Below are 21,229 nucleotides of genomic sequence, written 5' to 3'. Positions count from 1 at the left end.
CTAGTTCCTTTGCAGTTAACTTTTCTGATAATTTACTTTTACATTCTCAGTGAGATTTTTCACTCTGCAGTGGAGCATGCACTGATATGAAGCTTCCTGGCAGATTAACTCTGTGTGCCAGACCGAGAGTCGAACTCCAGACCTTTGCCTTTCGCAGAGGAGTGGTCTGCCAACTGAGCTACCCAAGCATGACTCAAAGTGTGTCCTCACTTTACTGTTCTGTTAGCATTTAAAATAGATTCAATATAGTTCATGTTTACACTGCATACAAGAGCTGATTTCCACACAGTAAATGACCAAATCCAAACACAAACTGTGATTTGTAGAAATGATTAAACTCTAGTAGTAATGTCTACCAACATGATCACTTGACTAGAATACAAATGAAGAGCTGAGATCCATAAGAGCCTAAAGCACATTGCTGTCGATCCCACATTCAAGTGAATATTAGAGAAACCAGTGATGCAGTTTTTCATGAATTTCCATATATACAATGTGGGCCTACAGCACAGATAAAACTGACTCACCATAAGATCAACAAATATCAGAACTGAGCCATGCCGACTTTGCAACTATCGATATTCGTCCAGAGATACTTTCCGGCACTTGTGGGTCAGTCATGAGGTGGCATGGCTGTGAGCAGATCAAAGAGCGAGCACAAGAGGTTGGAGGTAGGGAGGAGACCCGGTCGGTGAAGAGGTGTTTTGAAAAGGATTGTACAGGCAACAGTTGTAACAGCTGTGCAATGTGCCCTCCATGGTGAAAACACAAATCTTTGATATCAAAGTGATTTTCTTTGTATGATAAAATCACAGAATGATGCTGGCCATGCAGAGCACAAAGCTTTTCTAAGACAGGATTTCGTACAGAATTTAACTGGATGAGGGCTCAGACAGTTGTATTTCGACTGATTCATTGACAAAGGAGCCCCAAAAGCTTCACATTTAGTGGTGGTCGTGTCTATAAAAAAAAAAAATGCTGGGCGTTGGACGCAAGGTAGTTAATAGACAAATGTGTGGTTTTGCAAGTCACTTTCCTTTTGAGGTAGGGTTTTCCATTGGTGGGACTAGAGTAGTTGAAAGTTGATGGGACAGGGTTTACAGAAGGGATAGTTGCAAGGGTTTGTGAATGTTAGAGATTTTGTAACAAAGCAGGTTGATTCCTTCCTCCTGTTATGTTTTTCTTCCCCTCAATTTTTTTAAATTTTATTTCTTTGCAAATATCTTCAATAATGTTTTCTTTATGATATGTGCGTAGTACCAAAAATCTTAACTATTAACTCAGGGCTGAGCCAACTAAATTTTATTATCCTTTACATCCTTTTGGTTAGTTGTCACTCATAGGAGTAATTAATTCACCATGCTAACTACAAATGCCAGTAACATAAAAGTTCATTATCATTGTTCATATGTAAACATACATCTGATTGCTAACTTGCTGATAATATAGAAAAAAGGCATATAAAGAGTGGTAGCATTTATACAGCTAAGGTTGAAAACATTTTAGCAACTTTTGCCCTCATTTTGTTTTAGAGTAACTAACTGTGGTTTTATTGCCCTGTCATCACCGCACATGGGGCTATCATCATTGAAGACTTGGAAGTTTGCACCACAAGTGCAGCGACCATCCATGAGCAGTCATTACTGTGATGGGCACCATCCAGCCCCGAGCAGAGCCCCTGTGTGGCAGAGACAGTGTGACTCAATCACAGGTAGAGAGTTACTTGCCGGTTACTCCTCAAGTACTCTTCAGGGCCCAGCCAGTCTAGTCTACAATGAACCAGCAGAGCTACGTAGCAGTACAGTGACATATATCACTTTTTAGTGTTTACATATCTGCAGAGATGTCAACTCGTAGCTAGGACAGTTAGCTTTGTGGCACTTTAACTTCAGTTAGGCACAAAAGAACTATTATACAGAGACTTATGATTGTGCATGTCATTCATAGTTAAAATATTTTTACTGAAATAGAATATCATGTTTTGGCAAACTAGACAGCATAATTCAATAGCAATTATTGTTATATCTAAAAGTTCACATTCAGAAGAATCTACCTGCAATGCTTCAAGTTAATCAGAAATTTAAATATTTATTTGTAATTTGTGAAAAGCCACTGAACAACAATAGTTAAATGCACTTTTAATTATTGTAATCTTATAAAAGAGAGGCTGTTGGAAGCCGTTTTAGCCGGACTATGGAAGGTTACAAAATGTGCAAGATCTACATCCGCCGATAACAGGAAATGTACTGTAGGTAAGTTTTCATAAATTACAACTCATACAATGTGCAAATTTTTATCAAAATTTCTCATCCAGGAGATTATTCTGTAATTCAGCGACTGTTTTTAATGATTGACTGTAAATTTCTGATTAATTTCAGGAACAGTGTTAATCTTCAATAATGCATCCTGCAAACTGTGAAAATAGTAATGGACTATGAATTGTGTTATTTCCAAATTATATTTACAGTGAACATCATTTTTCATATTGATATGACTTATAGTTGAAGACAGTGTAATTAGGGAATGTGCTAATGATTTACTTGCTACACGTAAACTTTTGTGTCACTTCAGTATTGGTTTACTGCATTCAATCAATTGTGTTATATACAGGGCTATTACAAATGATTGAAGCGATTTCATAAATTCACTGTAGCTCCATTCATTGACATATGGTCACGACACACTACAGATATGTAGAAAAACTCATATAAAGCTTTGTTTTGTTCGGCTGAAGCCGCACTTCAGGTTTCTGCCGCCAGAGCGCTCGAGAGCGCAGTGAGACAAAATGGCGACAGGAGCCGAGAAAGTGTATGTCGTGCTTGAAATGCTCTCACATCAGTCAGTCATAACAGTGCAACGACACTTCAGGACGAAGTTCAGCAAAGATCCACCAACTGCTAACTCCATTCAGCAATGGTATGTGCAGTTTAAAGCTTCTGGATGCCTCTGTAAGGGGAAATCAACGGGTCGGCCTGCAGTGAGCGAAGAAACGGTGAACGCGTGCGGGCAAGTTTCACGCGTAGCCCGCGGAAGTCGACGAATAAAGCAAGTAGGGAGCTAAACATACCACAGCCGACGGTTTGGAAAATCTTATGGAAAAGGCTAAAGCAGAAGCCTTACCGTTTACAATTGCTACAAGCCCTGACACCCGATGACAAAGTCAAACGCTTTGAATTTTCGGCGCGGTTGCAACAGCTCATGGGAGAGGATGCGTTCAGTGCGCAACTTGTTTTCAGTGATGAAGCAACATTTTTTCTTAATGGTGAAGTGAACAGACACAATGTGCGAATCTGGGCGGTAGAGAATCCTTACGCATTCGTGCAGCAAATTCGCAATTCACCAAGAGTGTATAGTGTAGTGTTTGGCTAACCATTTATCCGTGCATAAATTATAGTGAATGGGACCTAATCTGGCCATAAACAGTAGGTTATTCAACAACTAAGTACAAATAAGTGAAATGCAAACCTGGTGTGGAGCACTTCATTTAAAATTGCCCTCTTTCAACTACCAACTTTTTAACCGGTTTCAGTGGAGCTGCAGCTACCTTAGGCTCATTAGCACAGGTAAACATGGTTATCCTCCAGTTTGACTGGGTGGTGTGGGCAGAATACCAATGAGAGAGTATCTCACTCATGCCTTGACTTGAAAAGTCATAGCCATGGCAGAGTAATGTACTGAGGTGTTCAAGGCCTAGATGAAAAAAAGATGCTTCCGAGTGTATTGGAACGGTGAATTGCGTTAGTCAGAGGGTACTGTGTGAGGGATTTATTTGTGACTAAGATCTGTCAGATAGTTGCTGGGAGAGGTTGTTGGTGTAGGTAATGAAGGATCCAGCAGTTGAGCAGATATGTTTGACACAGATATTTAGGCAGTAGTAAATGCTGTGTTTGATGTATCTTTGATGCAAATATGTAAAACTGATTGTTCAAAATTCGTGGGTGTATTTATTGATCAGAACTTTAATTGAAAATTAATACCTGCCCCAGTAGCTATGCACATTAAAGCATATGCTTCTGAGACATGCCAGTTCCATTTCAAATCCGCCCAGGGTATTAACAACAATGGCAAGTGTGCCAACCAGTATGGATGTAGTTTTTAGGCTGTTTCCCACATTCCACTAGATGGATACATGCTATGTGGACATTTGGAAAATTTTCTCACATTTGCAAATAGAGTTCACTCTAGATGTAGGCAGATGGACTACACTGATTTGTCCTGGAGGGAGGGGATGGGGATGCGAATGGGAGACTGATGACCTTAGATGTTTGGTCTCCTTAAATCCATAATCAGCAGCAGCAGGAAACCACGCATCACAGAACTTCTCAAGCACTTCAGTTCAGCAACAGTTCTGCTATACGTAATTGCTGAGGTTTGTGATAAAAGTATCAGAAACTTAGTTTACTTTGCTCGCTTCCATTCGTCGATGTCATGTGGAATAATTTTCTGGGTCAGTTCCACACATATATATATATAAAATAGTCATGCATAGAACCGAGCTGTAATCATAATACCTGGGATATCCTTGAACTTCGTGTAGGCAATTTGTTAAAAATGTGGTCATATTGACAACATCCTCTCACTTACAATGTTTATTACAAACTGTTAAGTCAGGCCCTACTTGAACTCAGCCATATTGCTGTGCACGTTAAAGCATCCCTTCTGGGATCGGGAGTTGTACCGACTCTAGATTTAATTCGCTCAGTGGGTTAACGATGAGGGCCAGCGTGCCAACCAGTCTGAATGTAATTTTTAAGCAGTTTCTCACATCCCACTAGGTGAACACTGGACTGACACCCAAGTCCCACCTCAGTTACATGATTTTCAAACATGTAGAAAACTTTCATCCACTTTTACAAGAATAACATTGCATGCAGACAGACATATTCTGTCCTGAGGCGATAATGGTGTGGCAACAACAAGGGAAGTTAGCCAACTCTTAAACTAACCATGCCAACCCTGCACCAATGTGGCACAAAGGCACAATAAAAAGGAGGAGGATCAAGCACCATTTGAAAGTAGTAGTAGTAGTAGTAGTAGTAGTAGCAGCATTCATAAATATAACATTATTAAAAAATAGAGTCCACTATCCACACTTAACATTACCATCACACAGAAAGGAGCAAAGTATGCAGATACAAAAATATTTGATCATCTCCTTTGTGAATTAAGGGTGATGGCATTACTGAAATTTCTGCTTGACAGCCTTTCCTACTGCTTGGATGAATTTTTCAGTAGATAATGTGCATGATTGGGTTACATTTATCAAATTTTGTTGTAGATCAAGATTAAAACTAGTAATTTGTTGTGAATGTGGCCTATTGGGAGGAGGCAGAGGGGGGGGGGGGGGGGGAGGTTGAGAAAGAGGGAGAGAATTACTAAATAATTGGAACTCCTTGTTGGAACAGCTACATCTGTCAGTGGATGTGGGCCAGATAAAATGTTTACCCAGGTAGTAGTTAACATCTACTAATGCAATGAAAATAACACCACTACATTGGAGGAGTAATTACCTACCTAAAGTATCCATTATTGGTTGGATTCATATCACATGGTCAAATGAGGCCAGTAGGTTGAAGTCAATTGTGGTATTTCGGTAGGTTAGGTCGGTAGTTGCTAGGATTTTGAAGGACTTGTCAGGAATGTAGATTTTTGGTAAGGATAGTTTTATATTAATGCTTCCAATGATAACAGGTAATGCTACTTGTTGTATTGCAGAAGATTCCATTTAGAATTAGTCTGCTTCCTATACAAGTCATATTTTGGGTACTGCCATATCGTTCTTGATTATGGCATGTGACAGTCCTAGTTACATCAACTATGGTTTTATATACCCAGTGTTGCCTTATTCCAGGAAATACTGGGGCTGATATGCCAAGATGTTCTGAGAGTATTTTTCAGAGGACTGATAACCAAAGAAATAGCATAAGCTTTGGGAGGGACTCTCCATGGTATACAGTCACTGTAAAGAAACTTATAAAGAACCACAGATTACTGCTAAATATGTGTGAAACAAAATGTAGGGCTTTAGAAAAGGAGATACTGGATGAAATGCATTTGGCTGTCAAGAGAGCAATGCATGAAGCCTTCAATGGCTACTGTATCAAAATATTGTCAATTGATCTTCCACAAAACCCAAAGAAATTCTGGTCATAAGTAAAGGCTGTTAGTTGCACCAAAGTAGGTGGCCAGTCATTCACAAATGAGACAGGAACTGAAATTGAGAGTAGCAAAGAAAAAGCTGAAATGTTTGAATCCATTTTCAAAGGGGAAAGCAACAGAATGGCCTTAATTCAATCCTCATACCACTGAAAAGATGAGTGAAATAATTGTTAATGCCAATGGTTTTGAAAAGCAGCTGAAATCATTAAAACTGAACAAAATTCCACAGCCCATTAGAATCCCCATTATATTCTAAAATGAATTTGTAGCTGAGTTAGCCCCTCTGCTAATTATAATCTGTCACAGATACCATGAACTAAAACTAACATAGTGGTTGGAAGCAAGCACGTTTACAAGAAGGTTAGTAGAAGTTATCCACAAAACTACCATCTAATATACTTGACACTGGTTTGTTGTGTAATCTTAGAACATACTCGGAACTCAAACATGATGAGGTAACTAGAACAGGGTGGCCTCCTCAATGCCAATCAGCATGGATTCCAAAAACATTAATCACGCAAAACACAACTCTCACTTTTTTTCACATGGCATACTGAATGCTTTGTATCAAGCCAATCAGGTATATATAGTGTTTCTTTATTTCTGAAAAGCATTTGACTGAGTACTGCACCTATGCTAATTACCAAAAGTACGATCATATGGGATATCAAGTGAAATTTGTGACAGGATTGAAGATTTTCTGGTAGGGGGGGGGGGGGGGGCGCAGCATGTTACCTTTGATGGAGGGTCATCATTAGATGTAGAAGTAACTTTGGGTGAGACCAAGGGAAGTGTGTTGGGACTCTTACCGTTCATGTTGTATATTAATGATCTTGCAGACAATATTAATAGTAAAATCAGATTTTATGCAGATGATGCAGTTATCTATAATGAAGTGCTATCTGATAGAAGCCACATAAATCTTCAATCAGACCTTGATAAGATTTCAATGTGGTGGAGAGATTGTCAGCTTGCTTTAAATGTTCAGAAACATAAAATTTGCACCTGGAAAAATTCAATCATTCTAAAAAGGAGATTCCTTACAAATCACTCATATAGCCCATTCTAGAACATTGTTCAGGGGTATGGGACCTATGCCAAATAGGACTAGCAGGGAATACTGAATATATACAGGAAAGTGCAGCACAAATGGTCATAGGTTTGTTTGATCCATGGGAGTGCGTCACAGAGATGCTGAAGAAACTGAACTGGCAGACTCTTGAAGGTAGACATAAACTATCTCAAGAAAGCCCACTTACCAAGTTTCAAGAACCAGTTTTAAATGATGACTCTAGGAGTATATTACAACCCCCTGCATATTGCTCCCATAGGGATCATGAGAACAAGACTAGATTAATTACAGCACACAGAGGCATTTAAACAATCATTCCTCCTGCACTCCATACATAAATGGAAAGGAAAAAAACCCTAATAACTGGTACAATGGGATGTACCCTCTACCATAACTTCGCAATAATTTGCATAGAATAAATGTAGATGCAGAAATATACTTGTCCTATGATGAGTGCATCCCTTTTAGTTAGTACCTAGTTCACAAAAAAAGGAATCAACTATGTGAGTAACTAATATGGCATACTGTTGGCCTCATATGTTGGACTTAATCAGGTGCCAGCTCATCTCTATGTCATGCAAGGACATGGAACAGCTGCTTGCATTGTCATAACAGCTAAATTAAGCTTCTGACTTTTCTACGTGTGGCCCCTTGCAAGGCTGATAACAGAAAGGCACTACTATTATGTGCTGGTGCACCAGCTTAGAATGTTGGATGATTTTTCTTGAACATAAATAGAAATCAAAATATTAGAAACTGTGGCACAACTAATCTACAACATGATGACTATTTTTCACTGCCAAATGGTGTAGTCAAAGACTGCATTATGTGTGGTAAGGTATGTAATGATGATAAAGAAATGTTTTTCTGGCTCTTCTGGTTTGTTCCAGAACTTCTCATACCAGTGTTCATTGCCATTGCCATTATTACTGTTACTTTCTCATGCGGTCTTTGTCTAATGGATGTCTGGTGCAGTGCCTTTGATGTCCCTGTGAAGGCCAAACTCAGTCCACAAGGACAGTGGTAGTTAGTAGGTAACTGTAGTTTTATGTCAGCTGGCAACCACGTCTCTGCTTGTAATAGGACCCTTAATTTTCTAACATTTTTCTTCATCTACCCTTATGGATATATAAGTTTTCATTTATTTTATTTTTGTTTAACACATTAATGTTGGCATGTACCACAAATGGCTCACACTAGATTCTTCTTATTGGGTGAAGTGCACCCCCAGTGGCTCACACTAGATTGTTCTGTCGGGTGGCACAAACCACTGGTGGCTCAAGCTAGACTCTATCAATTGTGCAACCAGTAATACACTAATGAATGATGCATTACTTATCAGACAGGTACAACAAACAGTTGTCAATACAAATTTTTGTGACTCCTCAACAAGAGAGCTTTCTGAAAAATAAAATATCACATAATTTGTAATTAATCTAGCGCAAAATTATTTTCTGCCATATCTCTCTCTCTCTCTCTCTCTCTTTTTTTTTTTTTAAGCAATGGACTTACACCACTATAAAAAAAATTAATTATATATATTAAAACAGTAACCTTAGGCAGTCAAATATGACCTCTGTTACATGGCAAAAACAGAAAAAGCAGCACTGCCAGAGAAAGGAAAGCACAAATACATGCACTGTCTAACTACGAGAAACACAATTTTCAGTTCAGAGAGATCTCGGGATTGCAGCTGGTCATTGTAAACTTTACTCCATGATATTTTGACTGGCAATTTGCCATTCATCTTCAGGTGAACCAGTGAAGACTGATGAAGATGTTCTCCACTCTGCCTTATATAGCGTGCTGAGAGTATTGCTGCACATGTGTCAGAGTCAAGGCAACAGAAGGACCACACTGGCCAGTGGCAGTGCTCCCACTGGTGGAACTGCCAAATTCAGCTGTCTTCGGCATTGCCCGTCACCACAGTCATCAGAGTATTCTGGCATCTTCATCTGGGCCAAATCTCAGACATGATGGGATTCCACACATTATCTGGCTCGTAGCCACTGTCACAGTTCATTAGATTTTCCAAGATGCATATTCAATGGACTCTTTTATAATGGAGTCCCCAAAAGATGTTACTGTGGCCAAAATAAATATTTTGTCATACTCCTTTGAATGCCCATTGGAGATACAAAGTTTTGCAATTGCAGGCTTGCTGGTTGCAGAAGGCTGGCGCAACATTTATGTTCCATGCAGAGTTTCTACTGTGTTTGTTGTTTGTACTGTATAGGCCATATCATAATAACGAGGTATTTATAAATTCCTGCCTTCCACAACAACAAACTATCCTTTACTGATCCCAGCTGGTCCGAGTGATGGCAACTTGAAGAGTGTAAGTACAAATCAGTGTGAGTGGGCTTACGATAAACAGAATGTCCCAGGGAGCTGTCAATCTTCTGTCTAACTGAAACATCCAGACAACCATCTTTCTCTAATTCCATAGTAAATCAAATGTTCTCATCCCCCTGCGGGTCCGGGGATTAGAATAGGCCCGAGGTATTCCTGCCTGTCGTAAGAGGCGACTAAAAGGACTCCCTCCCCCTCAAGGGGGTAGTTAGCGCCTGCGTCCGGAGACGGACGGTTCCACGACCTCTATTTGCGGTCATTTTGCTTTTTCACTTCTCGTTTCTTCCTTCCTTTGGTTGGTTCCTTTCTTTGCTCTTCTCCATCTCACTGTCTTCCTTACTCTTTCCCTTGCCTTCTTCTCCTTGCCTTCTCATTGCCTTCTTCTCCTTGCCTTCTCATTGCCTTCTTCTCCTTGCCTTCTCATTGCTTTCTTCTCCTTGCCTTCTCTGGTCTCCGCCTCGGCGTTTGAGACAGTCTGTCCTCTCTCTCCCTCTCTCTCTTCTTTTTCCTCTTCTTCCTTCCTCCCTGTGCGCACCTGAAGGCCGACCCACGCATTCGCACGCGTAGCCGGTGACGGCGTAACGCGTAATTCCCTGCCCTGGGTAGACATGTAAGGCACACACGTACCCCCTGGTAAAGGCCAGGCCCAGGGAGGGGTGATTGCCTGAGCTGATACCTTCTGACCATGCCGATTGGTCCCTCCGTCTGTTTTTCGGGAGGTGTGACCTGAGGTGTAAACATTCACCTAAGGCGGGAGTGCCCTCTGAGAGGGTCCCCACAAGGAAGGAGCGCGCCATCGGAGACGCTGGCAATCATGGGGGATTCCTCCGCAATGGATTTCACTCCATCTCTCTCGACTTCTGCCCAAAAACGGAAACATGACCAGCCACCAGTGACAAAAAAGTACTACCGCCTGCCCCACAGTTCCTCGTCGTTTCTCGATCTGAGGACCTAAAGGATTTTTCCTCTGTCAACCCTTTCGTTATCCATAAGGGCGTAGATGCCATAGCCGGATCTGTCAAATCTTGTACCAGGTTGCGTAACGGTACCTTATTACTAGAAACTGAGAGCGCCTTTCAGGCACAAAAACTGCTTCGGGCCACACTCCTGTACACGTTCCCTGTCCGGGTGGAGGCTCACCGAACTTTGAATTCGTCTCGTGGTGTGGTCTATACTAGATCCCTCAACGGATTGACTGACGAGGAGATTCAATCTTTCCTCGCTGAGCAGGGCGTGACGGCTGTCCATAGGGTCATGAAAAAGGTCAACAATGACCTTGTACCGACCCGGACACTTTTCTTGACCTTTGATAGTGTTAAGCTGCCATCGCGCATCAAGGCGGGCTACGAGGTTATTTCTGTTCGCCCCTATGTCCCGACACCTATGCGCTGCTACCAGTGTCAGCATTTCAATCACACTCGACAGTCTTGTTCCAATGCGCCTAAATGTGTCACTTGTGCCAGGGATGCCCATGAGGGTGACTGTCCACCTCCGTCTCCTCGTTGTGTGAACTGTCAGGGTGACCATGCCGCATCCTCCCGCGACTGTCCTGTCTATAAGGAAGAACGCTGTATCCAAGAAATTCGGGTCAAAGAGAAAGTGTCCACCTCGGCTGCTCGCAAGCTATTGGCTAGTAGGAAGCCCATGCTGCTCCCAGCGGGGAAATACAGTACTGTCCTCGCCTCTCCCCGGACTACCAGGGAGGTGGCAACCCAGACATGCGATCTGACCTTCAGCACCACGGTCGTCCGTTCGGCCAGTGCTCAGATCGCGCGGTCGATGTCTCCTCTTCCTCCCATCACCCCACAGACACCAGCCCCTTCATCAGCTTCTGCTAAGACGAAGACCCAGAAGTCAGATGCACGGGCCTTCAAGAAGGAACCGTCCCATGCAGACTTCCTACGTACCTCGGCCTCCCAGCCTTCGTCCAGTACTTCCACCAAACGACCTTCCAAGAAGGCTCATAGGAAGCACAGTTCTCCTGCTCCGCCACGGCGCATTTCTTCTTCTGCGCCACCCAGCGGTTGCCGCCCCAGGCCGTCATCCGTTTCGCCTGGCCACATCGCTGGTAGCCGAACATCTGGCCGTTCACCGGCGGAGGAAGCTCCCCCTCCCGGCCATCTTCCCAAGATGGCTGATGAACCTATAGACCCAATGGACGATGACTGTCCGCCTACTGATAGCGGCAGCAGTGCTCGCTCGAAGCCAGGCTCTCAGCGGCCTTCGAGGTGACCCCTTCTTTCATCTTCCTTTTCTTCTTACGATGGCACTTATTCACGGGAATATTCGCAGCATTCGCTCCAACCGAGAGGACTTGAAGTTGCTGCTCTGCTTGCACCGTCCGCTTGTCGTAGCCCTCCAGGAAACGAAGCTACGCCCATGCGATCAAATTGCCTTGGCACACTACACCTCTGTGCGTTTTGACCTACCCCCTGTGGTAGGTATCCCGGCTCATGGAGGGGTTATGTTGCTGGTCCAGGATGATATTTACTATGATCCCATCACGTTGCACACCGGCCTGCAGGCAGTTGCCATCCGCATTACTCTCCCCACTTTTACATTTTCCATTTGTACCGTTTACACTCCATCGTCGTCTGCCGTTACCAGGGCAGACATGATGCAACTTATTCCTCAGCTACCTGCACCATTTTTGTTAACTGGAGACTTCAATGCCCATCATCCCCTTTGGGGCTCTCCAGCATCCTGCCTGAGGGGCTCCCTGTTAGCAGACCTTTTCAACCAGCTCAATCTTGTCTGCCTCAATACTGGCGCCCCTACTTTTCTTTCACACACATGTCACACCTATTCCCATTTAGACCTCTCTATATGTACTCCCCAACTTGCACGCCGGTTTGAGTGGTACGCACTTTCTGATACATATTCGAGCGACCACTTCCCGTGTGTTATCCATCTCCTGCAGCATACCCCCTCTCCGTGCTCATCTAGTTGGACCATCTCCAAAGCAGACTGGGGGCTCTTCTCTTCCAGGGCGACCTTTCAGGATCAAACCTTCACAAGCTGCGATCGTCAGGTCGCACACCTCACGGAAGTCATTCTCGCTGCTGCGGAATATTCCATCCCTCACCCTACTTCTTCTCCACGCCGCGTACCGGTTCCCTGGTGGACCGCAGCGTGTAGAGACGCTTTACGTGCTCGTCGACGTGCTTTACGCACCTTTAAATGCCACTCTACAGTGGCGAATTGTATCAATTATAAACGATTACGTGCACAGTGTCGTCGTATTATTAAAGAAAGCAAGAAAGCCAGCTGGGCTGCTTTCACAAGCACCTTCAACAGTTTTACTCCTTCTTCTGTTGTATGGGGTAGCCTGCGCCGGCTATCTGGCACTAAGGTCCACTCACCAGTTTCTGGCTTGACGGTCATGAATGACGTCCTTGTGGCCCCTGAGGCTGTCTCCAATGCCTTCGGCCGCTTTTTCGCAGAGGTTTTGAGCTCCGCTCATTACCACCCTGCCTTCCTCCCCCGCAAACAGGCAGAGGAGGCTAGGCCACCTAACTTCCGCTCCTCAAATCGTGAAAGTTATAATGCCCCATTCACCATGCGGGAACTCGAAAACGCACTTGGCCGATCATGGTCCTCCGCTCCAGGCCCTGATTCTATTCATATTCAGATGCTGAAGAACCTTTCTCCTGCGGGTAAAGGTTTTCTTCTTCGTACTTACAATCGCATCTGGATTGAGGGACATGTTCCCGCATGCTGGCGCGAGTCTATTGTTGTCCCGATTCCTAAGCTGGGGAAGGACAAGCACTTGCCTTCCAGTTATCGACACATCTCACTTACCAGCTGTGTCTGTAAAGTGATGGAGCGAATGGTTAACTCTCGATTGGTTTGGCTGCTCGAGTCTCGACGCCTACTTACCAATGTACACTGTGGATTTCGTAGGCGCCGCTCTGCTGTTGACCATCTGGTTACCTTGTCGACCTTCATTATGAGTAACTTCTTGCGGAAGCGCCCGACCGCGGCTGTGTTCTTTGATTTGGAGAAGGCTTACGACACCTGTTGGAGGGCAGGCATTCTCCGCACCATGCATACATGGGGCCTTCGCGGTCGCCTCCCTCTTTTTATTCGTTCCTTTTTAATGGATCGACAGTTCAGGGTACGTGTGGGTTCTGTCCTGTCAGACACCTTTCGCCAGGAGAATGGGGTGCCACAGGGCTCAGTTTTGAGCGTCGCTCTCTTCGCCATAGCGATCAATCCAATAATGGATTGCCTCCCAGCTGATGTATCAGGCTCCCTTTTCGTGGACGATTTTACCATCTATTGCAGCGCGCAGCGTACATGTTTCCTGGAGCGCTGTCTTCAGCGTTCTCTTGACCATCTTTACTCCTGGAGTGTCGCCAATGGCTTCCGTTTTTCTGCCGAGAAGACGGTCTGTATTAACTTCTGGCGCTACAAAGAGTTTCTCCCACCGTCCTTACGACCCGGTCCCGTTGCTCTCCCATTCGTGGAGACAACAAAATTTTTAGGTCTTACATTTGACAGGAAACTTAGTTGGTCTCCACATGTGTCATATTTGGCTGCCCGTTGTAACCGTTCTCTAAATGTCCTCCGTGTTCTCAGCGGTATGTCGTGGGGAGCGGATCGAACCGTCCTACTTCGCCTATATCGGTCGATCGTCCGCTCCAAGCTGGATTATGGGAGCTTCGTATACTCCTCTGCACGGCCATCCATCTTACGCCGCCTCAACTCCATACAACATCGGGGTTTACGACTTGCGATCGGAGCGTTTTATACTAGTCCCGTCGAGAGTCTTCATGCTGACGCTGGTGAGTTGCCACTCACCTACCAGCGCGATATACAGCTTTGTCGGTATGCCTGTCGGCTACTGGCAATGCCCGACCACCCGTCTTATCGTTCCTTTTTTGATGACTCTCTCGACCGTCAATACGGGTTGTATGTCTCTGCCCTGCTACCCCCTGAAGTTCGCTTTCGTCGCCTCCTTCAACACCTTAATTTTTCACTCCCTGCAACCTTTCGAGTGGGAGAGAGCCACACACCACCTTGGCTCCAGGCTCAGGTTCGCGTCCACCTTGACCTCTGCTCGCTCCCGAAGGAGGTTACCCCCCGGTTCAGTCTACCACTTCCGTTTTGTCGAACTTCGTTCGCAGTTCATTAATATGACCTTCATTTATACAGATGGCTCTAAGACCAATGATGGGGTTGGGTGTTCTTTTATTGTCGGGGCACAAAGTTTCAAATACCGGCTCCATGGCCATTGTTCGGTCTTCACAGCTGAGCTCTTTGCCCTCTATCAGGCTGTTCTTTACATCTGCTGCCACCGACATTCTGCATATGTCATCTGCTCCGATTCCCTGAGCACTATCCAGAGCCTCAGTGATCCGTACCCGGTTCACCCTTTCGTGCACCGGATCCAACGCTCTCTTCAGCAGCTGGTGGACGTCGGTTCTCCGGTTAGCTTTATGTGGGTTCCTGGCCATGTCCGTATCCCTGGGAACGAAGCTGCAGATGCCGCGGCCAAGGCTGCGGTCCTCCAGCCTCGGACAGCTTCTTGTTGTGTCCCTTCGTCAGATTGTAGCAGGGTCATTTGTCGGCGCATTTTATCGCTGTGGCATGCCGATTGGGCTGCACTTACAGACAACAAGCTTCAGGCCTTGAAACCTCTTCCCGTGGCTTGGATGTCCTCCTCACGCCCTTCTCGGCGGGAGGAGGTAGTTTTGGCCCGGTTACGAATTGGACACTGCTGGTTCAGCCATCGCCATCTGCTGATGGCTGCACTGGCGCCGTTCTGCCCATGTGGGCAATTGCTGACGGTCCGCCACATTTTAACGTCCTGTCCGGATTTTAACACACTGTGTCTTGATCTTGGCCTGCCATGTCCTCTAGAAGCCATTTTAGCGGATGACCCAGGAGCAGCTGCTCGCGTTCTTCATTTTATCAATTTGACGACCCTCTCTAAGGACATTTGATTATGCTGTTTTCTTTTTTTAATCCTATGCCTGTCAGTCTGTCTTTTATCGTGTTTTCCATTTCGTTGCTGTTTTAAACTTGTGACTCGCGGTGCATTCCTAACGTAGTCTGGGCGCTAATGACCGTTGAAGTTGTGCGCCACAAAAAAAAAAAAATAAATAAATAAATAAAAAAAAAATAAAAATATATATATATATATATATATATAAAAATAAAAAAAATCTTCTCATGAATGGAGTTATGATGATGTAAAAACGCCATTAACTTATCATCTCCATGGGGCCACCCTATGAAAGTATCATCCACATATCTCCAAACAACAGTTGGTTTAGTAGCCACTGATTCAAGTGCTTTTTACTCAAAATCCTCCATAAAAAAGTTAGCCACCATGGGAGACAAGAGGCCACCCAGGGCAATGCCATCAGTCTCTTCAAAATATTCTTAGTGATCATTCTTCCTGTACATATTATCACTAAGTATGTCATACATCTTCTCCAATTCAAACTAGGAGGCAGCAAAACATTTGAGTTACCTTTATCAGCCTTGAGCATCATTATGTCCAGACCCTCACAGTGACAGTGCAGCCCCTTCTTCAGAGGTTATATTACTGTGTTGAGGAGTAACTTTCAAAAGAGCACAGTAAGTTTCCCTTCTCATTATCCTCAGCAACATCCATAGAAGGCATTGTACAGCTTCTTCAACACCACTCACGAAACTTATCAGAGGTAGTGCACTAGATACAGATGCAAAATTGAATCATTTACCCAATACAGACGTCATCACATTGTCCAAATTCTTCTCAATGAAGTTGACAACAGAAAGTTGTGCAGTTATTCCCTGTGGTGACAGTTGTTGTGGCACCAAATGATCGAATTTTGATATCAGCTGAGAACTTGATCCCTATATATTCAGTCAGACTTCTATTATATATTCAGTCACTCTATGAACCCAGTCCCATGATATCAGCTGTATGTCGTCTTCCAATGGACCCTGCTCAGGAAATAAGAAGGGAAACTTGCCATGCTCTTTGAAAGCTTCTTCTCAATGCAATAACATAACCTCTGATGAAAGGGATACATTATGCAATCACTGAGAGGATCTGGATATAGTGGTGCTGAAGGCTGATAAAGGTAATTCATTTGGTTTGTCACCTCATAATTTCTGTTTGGAGAAGATGTATGGTGTACTTAGTGATACTATGTACAAGGAGAGTGATCACAATCCTACAATATGTGTGCAATGAAAGACGTATACACTCCTGAATTCTTCCTCATTACCTCCAGAGATCAACAGCAGTTAAGAACACATGGCAGTGTACCACCAAGACTGTATGATCTACCTAAGGTGCACAAAAATGGGCTTCCTTTATATGCCCTATAGTGAGTAATATTGACACTCCCACATGTGATTTAGCCAAACATCTTGCTTTCTAGCTGAAACCAAAATTTCCAAACCATATACAGAACTCAGCTGATTTTACCAACAGAGGGGGAGGCTCTCCACCTAAGTAGTTCAGATCTTATAGTGAATTTTGATATAGTACCTCTTTTAACAAAGGTACCTCTTACTGACTCCTTGGCATTAACTGGTAAACAGTTTCAGGTTAGCATCACTGCTTTGTTTCATCATGTTCTTTCCTCAACCCATTTTATGTTTAACCAAGAATGTTTCCAACAGACTGGCAGAATTGCCATGGGCAGCCCCTTGTCTGCCAGGGTGGCTAACTTTTTTTATGCATGATTTTGAATAAAGAACAATTGAATCAGCAGCTATTAAACCAAGTGTTTTTTGGAGATATGTGGATGATAGTTTCATAGTGTGGCCTCACAGAGACTGTAAGTTAATGGAGTTTTTACATCATCTTAACTCTATTCATGAGAACATTTGATTTTCTGTGGAAGTAGAGAGAGATGGTTGTCTCCCATTCTCGGATGTTTTGGTTAGACAGAACTGTAATGGCTCTCTGGGACATTCTGTTTATCGTAAGTCCACTCACACTGATTTGTTCTTAACTATTCAAGTTGCCATCACCCATCCCAAACCATGAATGTGCTTAAAACCCCTGTTCACAGAGCCCTTACAGTGTTAGATGAAGATAGTTTGCCTAAAGAGCTTGCACATTTAAAGACAGTGTTCAGAGACAATGGGTACTCTACCCAGCAAATTAACAGTGCATTCTCAGCTAAAACCAAGAACTGGGAAATGGATAAAGAGGAGAATGTGGAGAATGCACCAGCAAAATCCATAGCTTTTTTTCCTTTTGTTGGAAATATTTCCTTTGAAATAGCAAGATTCCTTAGTAATTTTCAGGTGACAGTAATTTTCTGTCTACCATCTCATATTGTGGACCAGCTGGGATCAGTGAAGGATAATTTGTTATTGTGGAAGGCAGGAACTAATAAAATACCTTGCCAGTGTGATATGGCCTATATAGGACAAACAAAATGCACAGTGGAAGAACACTGCATTTGCCTTCTGCAACGCAGCAAGCCTGCAATTTTGGAACATTGTATCTCCAATGGACATTCAATGGAGTATGACAAAACATTAATTTTGGCCACAGCAACATCTTTTTGGGTCTCTATTATAAAAGAAACTCTTGAAATGTGCATCATGAAAAATTTAATGAACCGTGACAGTGCCTACTAGCTGCATAATGTGTGGAACCCCATCATCTCAGAGATTTGCTCCAGATAAAGACGGCAGAATACTCCAATGACTTAGTGAGTGGCAGCTGATATTTGCAGTTCCATCAGCGATGGCACTTCCACTGGGTTGTGTGGTCCTTCTATCACAGTGACTCTGACACATGCACAGCAATACTCTCAGCATCCTGTATAAGGTAGAGGAGAGAACCTCTTCGTCAGTTTTCGATGGCTCACCTGAAGATGACTGGCTGGAATCCAAAAATCTCTTTGAACGTTTAATTTTCCAAGAAAATTTTTAATTTCACACAATTCGCAGTGCCAGTGTGAACATGTTAACATAACACATTCTCCAATATGTTATTTTGGGAGTGCACTTTTCTTGGAATTTCTTAGCCTTTGCTGCTCCCAGATGGTATTTGTTGTCTTATAAAAGGCCCATATAGAGGAAAAGATTTCACCTGGTGATAGTTTAAGTAAATTGCAGGTTGAGTGCAAGTGGATCATTTTGTGGAGTGTGACTCCTATTTTCTCGTTCATTTTGGTTTTCTATTTAGCTACTACAGGAAGGAGAAATTCAGCAATTGATGAACATTTTCACAATGGTTCAGTTTACTTGCTCAACATGGATACTGCATTCACATTTGAGTTCAATAAGTAATGCAATTTTTTTTTCTTTTTTGAATGTGTGTTGGTTTCATTCAGGATTCCAATACACCATATTATACCCTGTTCTCCTGGCTACAAAAACTGTTTTTTAACATAATCTACATTCAATGTGATGGCGTTATGTCACCTTACTGGAAGGTCCTGTATGATTTATATCAGAGTAGATGCCTTGCTACATCAAGTACTTCTCCACCACCCACGTACTGCTTTCCTTTAGATTGCATCCTTTGTTGGGCCAAACAAATGGATGTCAGAAGGTGGGAGATCTGGACTGTGGGTGAATGAGGAAGAACAGTCCAATGAAGTTTTGTGAGTTCTTTTCAGGTGCACAGATTGTGTGAGGCCCTGCATTGTATGGAGAAGAAAAACTTTGTTTGCATTTTTGTGGCGACAGATACACTGAAGCCATTTCTTCAATTTCTTGAAGGTAGTACAATAGACTTCAGAGTTGATCATTGCACCATGAGGAAGGACATCAAACAGAATAACCCATTCAGAGTCCCAGAAGACCATCGCCATGACTTTACCAGCTGAGGGTACAGCTTTGAACTTTGTCTTCTGTGAATTAACGTTTTGTTTCCAGTTCAAAGTGATGAACCCGTGTTTCATTGCCTGTGACAATGACTGACAAAAATTGTCACAATCAGTCTTGCAATGGGCCAAAAGTTCTGCTAGATGGTCCTTCATTGCTCTTCATGGTCTTCTGTTAGGTGGCAAGGAACACAGCAGGTACATGCCTTTGACTACCACAACTAGTGGACAGGTGTGCCAGAACTATCATCAGAGACATCCAGTTGTGGTCCATGGATCACCTTGAACGAGAGTGTCTGAATGTTCCAACATTGCAGGAGTCACGGCCCGCTTGGGAGAGGTTGGACAGGGTTGCACGATCTTGTTGCAATGATAACAGATGCCTTGCCCAATGACTCACTGCCAGGTCTTTGTATATCTTATGCAAGTGCCTACGAATATCTGTAATGCCCTAGATTTCCACCAAAAGGAACTCAATGACAGCTCTCTACTTGGAATGCCCCTCTGTCTCAGACATCCTTTTGAAGTCTATTATAGCAGCACTGCCTATTATAACTTCATGAAACTATAGTGGCTGAAGTGGTAATATTCCACAATATCCCACAACAAATTTTAAATCTTTTCAACTGAAATAAGCCATGTCGTGTGACTAGGGCCTCCCATCAGGTAGGCCATTCACCGGGTGCAAGTCTTTCAATTTGACGCCACTTCGGCGACTTGCATGTCGATGGGGATGAAATGATGATGATTAGGACAATACAACACAGTCCCTGAGCGGAAAAAATCTCCAACCCAGCCAGGAATTGAACCCGGCCTCTTAGGATTGACATTCTGTTGCGCAGACCACAGAGCTACTGGGGGCGGACAAATAAGCCATGAAAAAACGTATTGCATTACTTATTAAGGCCCCTCATGCATTTGTTGTTTTCTTTCCCAGTAAAGTATTATTTTCAGACATATGTAACAAAACATGTTAATATAAATTGTTGCTGATGTGATATGAGGAGGGCAGTAAGTGAGGGAAACTCCTTTTATTAATATTTATGGTATAAATCTGCTTCATATTGCCATCAAAGAATATGCGAGCCACCACATCACATCCTGAGAGATCCATCAAAGAACATGCGAGCCACCACATCACATCCTGAGAGAGAGAGTACACAGAAACCAATGTTGTGGTGGAGGCATGGAATAATGGCCATGGAACAAGAGAATGGAGACCACAACCAGCCATTGTTTTCTGAAGAACAATGACTAAAAATTGTATGTGTTAATTATGGACTGTCTAGGTTACCAATGCGTCAAGAGTTTGCTGGTATTCGAATCCGTTAAGAGTCAGTCAGAAGTTTAATAATACGAGATGCACTCTGTGTAACTTTAATCTAGAATATACCTGATTTTATTTTCTCAGATATTTTCTTCTTTTACCAAGTGATTATATGGGAGAATGTGTGTGTCTTATTTCCAATCAGTTTATGTAATACAGTTTTAAATTCCAGTCAGTGAAGCTATGAGAATTATTTACTCTCTGTTTTATGATAGAGTATTCTGTGGATCTGAGTCACACTCAGAACTTCAGGACATTATTCACACAATCAATGCATATTCTATGGGCCCATCATGACTTTTTTGCCAGTAAATTAACATTTATAGGGGATTTTCCCTTTAAACTCTTATTTATGGTGCCGACCAAAGTCAGACATCATGAAACCTCCAGTCTTTGAATTTTAGCTGGAGTTATAAACTTTATTTCAAATTTACTGGAAATGAGAGTTGTCACACTGGTGATCTTTTTTGCCAGTATAACTGGAGTTAAACAGCGATTTCTAGTAGAAGTTTCTGGACTCGGATT

This window comes from Schistocerca serialis, chromosome 1 (assembly GCF_023864345.2).
Source record: "Schistocerca serialis cubense isolate TAMUIC-IGC-003099 chromosome 1, iqSchSeri2.2, whole genome shotgun sequence".
In the NCBI taxonomy this organism is placed as follows: Eukaryota; Metazoa; Arthropoda; class Insecta; order Orthoptera; family Acrididae; genus Schistocerca; species Schistocerca serialis.
This window is presented reverse-complemented; position numbering follows the sequence as displayed.